Here is a 6,739-nt window from a genome sequence, read left to right on the forward strand (position 1 = left end):
GGCGACGGGAAAGGGCGGGGGGGGGGGGGGGGGGGCGGGCTTGGAAGCCGCTCTCGAAGGGCCCGGCGCTCTCTCTGGCTCCGGACCCCCACCCCGGCAGCACACGCTCCAGAGGGGGGGGTGGCCCACCGGCGCGGCCTCTCAGCCCGGCGCCCCTCCCGCCCTGTCCTCTCCACCGGCCCGTCCTCCTGGCTGGCGTAACCCCCTCTCGCCTCCCTCTCTTCCAGCCCAGCTGCAGCCGAGGGACCGTCCGAGGGCGGGCGACTAACTGGCCTTCAGGGAAACCAAAGACCCCTCCCCGTTCACTCCCACCCCCACCCCCCGCCGGGCCAGCGCCCGAGAGAGGCCACAGGCAGGCCGACACAGACCTGCCCCAGCTAGGTCCCTACGGTCAGGCCGACCGGGCTTCGACTGGGGTGGAGGTGCCTCCGCGCCCACAGTGGTTCGACACACACACACCCTCCGCCGTCAGCAAATAGTCGCCTGACACCTCACAAAGGGACAGGCACCCTCACTGAGCCTTCGGGGCAGGGCGGGATACAAATCGAAGGATAAATCAATAAAATAAATAAAACTATTCGTCGGGACACTGAAAGCTCCCTGCGTCTGATTCGAATTACTCGCGGCGGGTAGGTAGTCCGAGGACTCTGTCCCGAGCCTAACCCGGGACATTCGCCTTTCCCTAGTTCCTACTCCCCCTTGAGTCGCGTCGAGGGCTTGCAAGGCGATTGTCCTAGCTGCGCTTCCCCGGATGGAAGTCCCCTTGGATTCAGGGGAGCAGGCGCTGTCCTCGACGGGACCGGCGGAGCCCGGGACCTTTGGGCTTCAACAAATGCCTGAGCCCGAAACCACTCCCGGGACGGAGGCGCTCCGAAGACAACCGGGAGACTGATCGACTTCTCTGGCTGGCCCCCATCGGCCGCCCGTCAGTCTCAACGAATCACAACGACATTGGACGGAATGGGCTCACTTTGGAATAAGTAACGCCGGACTATCGGGAATCAGAAATCGGGATTCGGGTGGGTGTTAGGAAGTCTGACAGCTTTAAAATAAATCCAGGAGTTCTGCGACTAGTTTGTGTGTCCAGTTTTCTTACGGGAGGGGGAGGGGGAAAGCCCGCAAGCGGAAACCCACCCTCCCCGCTTACTCCGGGGTAATCCCACTGAACGTCTTTGGGATAAACCCTTTGTTGGCTGCAGGGGAAGACGGCTTTCGAGGAGGAGCGCCGGCCACGCGTGAGCTGTGCTACGACGAAGCACAAGCTCAGGAGGCGGTCCGGGTATCCCCGGGGGCAGCCTGGGAACTGCCGCCGAACAAGGCTCGTCTCCCGACCCATTCCAACGACAGGACGGAACCTCCCCCTCTGAAATCTTTCCCGGAGCTCAGCGCTGGAATTCAGACGCGATCATCCCGAACTGCCGGGTCTCGGAGCTTTCCTTGGGACTGTGCAACCCTGCGATCACCTCCAAAATCCCGTAAAGAGGCAAAAAATACCCCCCCCTCCACATACAGACACCCCCCCTCCAAGTCCCCCGCTGTGTAGGTCCCCTCGGGAGCGCAAAGGGTTAAGCGTCTCCCCCGAGCGTTTCCCCCGGCAGCCGCCCGTGCCGCTCGGGGGGGGGGGGGGGGGGGCGCCACCCCGCCGCGCCCCGGCTCTCCGCCTCGCCAGCAGCCCGCCGGGACAAGGAGGGCGACCTAGCAGTTGACGGGCTGATGGACTGGCAGGGAAGGGCTGCTGCCAATCGATGCCCTTACCTATCCCATCTGGAAGCGAGACGGGCCCCAGAAATAAAGGGGCCTCTCCCCGCGCCTTTTGCCCCCTTCCCAGCGGCCAGGGAGGGAGGCCACATCCCACCCCAGCCGACTCAGTACAGCAAAAAGCGACTCCACCACCGAGTTCACGCGGTCAACATCAACGGACCACGTGCCTGCATGTCTGAAAGCCCATAGCAGATCACGCAACCCCGACAGCTTTCCATGTCACACCTGGGATCACATCCAAGGCAATACTGTTCCATCAAGGGGATCCACACACACCTCTTCAAAGTCATGGTGCCAGGTTGAAATCAGACACTAAACTTCTCTGGCAGAGATGTCATACAGAGCAGGTTCAGAAATAAAAACAAATGGGGAATTCATTCTCTTTTGGGCAATGACTTCACTTATTTGAACAAAATTTGAGGTCAGTGGCACCTTTACAACCAATACAGTTTTATTCAAGGTATAAGCTTTTTGCGTTCAAGCACCTAGTATCGGAAGTGTACATGCACTGGAAAGTTTATACCTTGAATAAAACTTTGTTGGTCTTAAAGGTGCCACTGGACTCAAACCTTGTTCTGTTGCTTCAGACCAACATGGCTACCCACTTCACTTATTTGAACCACCATAAATGTCTCCAAAACAGGTCATCTCCAGTGTTCCCTCTAAGCTGAGTTAGTGTGAGCTAGCTCACAGTTTTTTAGCCTCTGGCTCACACATTTTTGTCTTAGCTCAGGAAGGGATGGCTCCAGAGCAAACTAATTTATGCAGGAGTCAAATCGCTCGCTCACAACTTTAATGCCAGTAGCTCACAAGGTAGAATTTTTGCTCACAAGATTCCACAGCTTAGAGGGAACATTGGTCATCTCCCCTGGAATACCATTACTATTCCCCCTAAAATCTGTTTGCTGGAAACACAGTGGATTGCCTTTCCCTTTTGCTTACTGTGGGGAAGATTTGCAAATGCACAAATCCACCTGCCTGCTTCAAATGCTCCCTGCTTGGGGTGCACCTCCCTTTGCTGCAGCTGTACTTCATAGCTTTGAATTCCCAAGGCCTTTCAAACAGTGGTATTCTCAAGTATCCCAGAATCACTTCAAGTCAGCAGCTTCCACTCTGCTATGGCCTGGTAGTTACCTTAGATGTCTGAAAGCATTTGTGAATACAGAGCAGGTATTGAATTGGCCTTAGGCAATCTTTCAGTTTATCCAGAGCAAATCCAGTAGTTCTGCACCTATGCATTTAATTTCTGAGCCACTTACCACAAGGTGGGGAAACCCAACAGCAGGTGGTAAGAAGGGCTCCAAAGAGAGAGAGAGAGAGTGTGTGTGTGTGTGTGTGTGTGTGTGTGTGTGTGAGAGAGAGAGAGAGAGAGAGAGAGAGAGAGAGAGAGTCTGTGCAAAGAAACAAAATGAATACAACTTTGCTGGGTTTTTCTAATTGGTCTTGCTAATTACGCAGAAAGTTAACAAATCCGCATGCTCTAAATAATCTTCCTTCAATGAAGGCAACTATAAGGGTGACAGAATTACAAAGGCAAACTACTGATACTGAACATGTGAAAACAATGGAGCAGACTTTGGATACTTGGGGAAACAGACACATGATGTAATGATCTGGGCAGCATACATGTGCTTCTGCGTGTATCCCTTTGCCATTTGGTACATTCCTAGCAGAGCACAAACTGAAAAAGATACTCTCATTTACTTTGACAATAGATCCGTATTTAACAGCTCAATCTTAAGGATGTCTACTCAGAAGTAAGCCCCACTGTGTTCAATGAAGCTTATTCACAGGTACATAGGATTGCAGCCTAGGAGAGATAATCTCTTTTGGGAGGGAAGCTGAAGTAGGAATCCAAAGAGAGCAAACTCTTGGCACGAATGAAGTTTACATTGAAGCAGCATTTTTTACAAAAATAAAAATTTTGCAATTAAAAATAAAACAGATAACACCAACAAGAAAACATTCATGGAAGCAAAAGAACTCCTCTGTGCTATAAAATTCAAAAGGCCCCCAAACTCATTTTCAAGCAGCTGGACAAAGGAGCACAGTTATCAAGGTCTTTGAGATTGCTTTGAAGATAATGGAGACTGGAAAAGAAAAGGTCTTGCAAATGTGTCCAGTAGAATGTTTCCAAGTTGCCTCAAGACAGAACTTGAGTAGAGCTAAAGCTGTTGCCACACAGGTGACTGAAATATGGATCTGATCTGAGGTTTCTTTCCTGTCTTCTTACACCATTCCTTTGTCTGAGGCAATTTAGTAAACTACCTGTACACTGAAGAAAGTACCACAAGTTCTTCAAAGCCTAGTACTGTCATTTAACATTCACAGAATAGCACGAAACCCACACTGTACCACAAGGCACTTGCTGCCTAAAGGAATTTGCAGAGTTTGTGGGGCCTCAGAATACGGTTTATTCATTGGGTCTGTGGGATGACAACAGTTCTGCCACTGAGCCACTTCTCACATGGCTAACACCACTTGTCTTCTGTCTTTCAACTCTGGAAGTTCAACAAAGTGTTGACAGCAAGGATGGGGGGGGGACATTTCCAAGCAAATATATGCTAATTGGTCTTGGACAGATCCAGAGAAACAGATACACACACACACACACACACACACACACAAAGGATTCTGTCTGGAACTGGAAAGATTTGGGGGAACTAAGATGAAGGGGCAGAGGATTTGTGCAGGTTCTTACAGCATGCAGTGCTTGTATCTGCCCCAGGGTGACCACATCTATCAACTCATTCTGATGATAAGAGCAAAAGCAGAACAGACTCTGGTATAAACATGCATCTTAACCCTCAGTGCTTTTGTTGAGAACATCTTTCTTCATGAATTCCATCTGATTCTGGGCTCTTGCTGGGCCTTCTCCAAGTTTTCTATGATACCTAAGCTTTTTAGGTTGCTGAGAAAATATGCTTTCCTTTCAATTTTAACTAGTGATGGAGGGTATTTTTGGCAGAACTTCTACAGCATTGTACTAGTAAATTAAATTTAGTGAAAATATTTAGGAATGTTCCCTGGTATTCCATAATGTTTTAGGATGACTGTGTGTCTGTCCATTCCTGTTTATATTTTAACTTCATCTGAACCTCACTGACAACACTGGTGGCAGAACTGAAATCCTTTCCCTCAGTGGTTCAGAGTTCATGCCTCCCACAGTCTATCAAGACGTCTTACTGGGCATCATTAAAGGACCAACAAATGTTTGTCTTTGAATTCATCCTGTTCTTTAGAATTGTTTCAGAAAATGCTGCTATGTATGTGTTCTTATGCCCTGTTCTGAAAAAATAACAATTTTGTGTTATAGCTGTGATATTTGGTGTGTTGAGTGGTGGACAAGGAGCACAACATAAACATACTAATTGAATGGTTCACTTTGTCACAGCAAGAGCAACATCTGGGTTTGTGTGCACTGTTTTGTGGAGGACCAGATGTGCCCCATTGCGGAGCACCATTTGGATTTTTTTTGCCTCAGGCGCCCATATTTCTTAGACTAGGCCTGACCCTACCTCAGTGTTTCCAAAACACGTTATCTTCTGTAATGTGTTGGTGTGTTGCCAAATAAATTATGAGAAAGGGTATCTCCCTGTCCCATAGTATGTGGATACTGACAGACGGCGAAATCTCGCTTTTGATTTAGAGTGAAGAGGCAGGATGTGTCTGTTGGTGGGGGGAGCCATTACTAAATCACCAAGTCAAATTAATCAAGAAGACTTAAGTCGAAAAGAGACAGTAGTCCAAAGTTTGTCCACATTAGAGAGGGCAATTGTTTTGGCTAGTGGTGAAGCTCTAATGCTAGTTGAGCTGCAGTGTCACTGCTTGCTGGATCTCACCATTTGTGCCCTCCTCTGGCTAAGAGCTGAACAAAGACTCTGCCTCTGCACTGTCACGAAGCAGAGCCAATAAAAAGCAAACTGATATTACAATTTTGATTTCCCCGGGGACCTGAAGGGGCTTAATGTAAGAATTATTATCCATTGTGAATAGCAGCTGATATAGCACACACAGAGGAAATGGTTTTTTAAAATAATAATAATAAAACAAACACTGCTTTCCCTAAGAAATGCTAACATTTTTTATTGAAATGTATGCTCTAAGAGTTCATTAAACTTCTCCTGACATTTTGAACTGATCAAACACCCCCTCCCTCCATGCCTCCCCTCCCTAATGTTGCTTAAGTAATGAATGTTTGCAAGAAAACTAGAGAAGATCTAAGCACAAAAACCTCTCGTCTGAGCACATGTGCTCGGTGAGTGTGTGTGTATATTACATTCACCCCCCTGTACCAGGGTGTTTTTGCAGACACATCCCACATTTATTGCCCTGAACTTTACATAGATGTCTGCATCTCTGAAACCTCAGTATTTCCTCTAAAGAGGCAGTCAAGCATAGAAGTAGTCAGTCAGTAAGCTGCCTTTCCCCCCTTTTTAAACTCACAAATTAATTTTTTCCAGTTCTTTGGTTGCTTTAAAAAAAAAAAAATTGCCTCAGGTGAAAACAAAAGGGGTCACCGGTAAAGCATATAATGGTGAAAGCTTCATTTTGGAAACTAGCGCTGACTGTTACAGTCACTCCGTTGAGAAGTGTTCCGATTGCTAAAAAGCCAGATCTGGCAATATGGATTTTAGCAGGATATTCATCTGCCTTCATTTCCCAGACTGATTGCACATGATTTGACAGTAATGATTCTAATGGGCCTTATAATGTTGTCTTTGCCTTCCCTCTACCTGGGAGGTTCACAAACTAGTTATATATCTTCCTTCCCAATAGGTTTTTCTTTTTTCTTTTTTTAAAGGCCGGTACTAGGGCATTGGAAACCAGCATGCATGATAAATGAGAGGCATTTCCCCTTTTTTGAGCCAGGCAATAAGAATGCCATATCACAACTATGTAGCCTAAAACCATGAGTCAAACAGAAGGTGCGCTTAATTTTTTTAGATGCTTAATTCATCCAGATTTAAGTGCAGAT

Source organism: Gekko japonicus, unplaced genomic scaffold (assembly GCF_001447785.1).
Source record: "Gekko japonicus isolate JY-2015 unplaced genomic scaffold, Gekko_japonicus_V1.1 scaffold1222, whole genome shotgun sequence".
NCBI lineage: Eukaryota > Metazoa > Chordata > Lepidosauria > Squamata > Gekkonidae > Gekko > Gekko japonicus.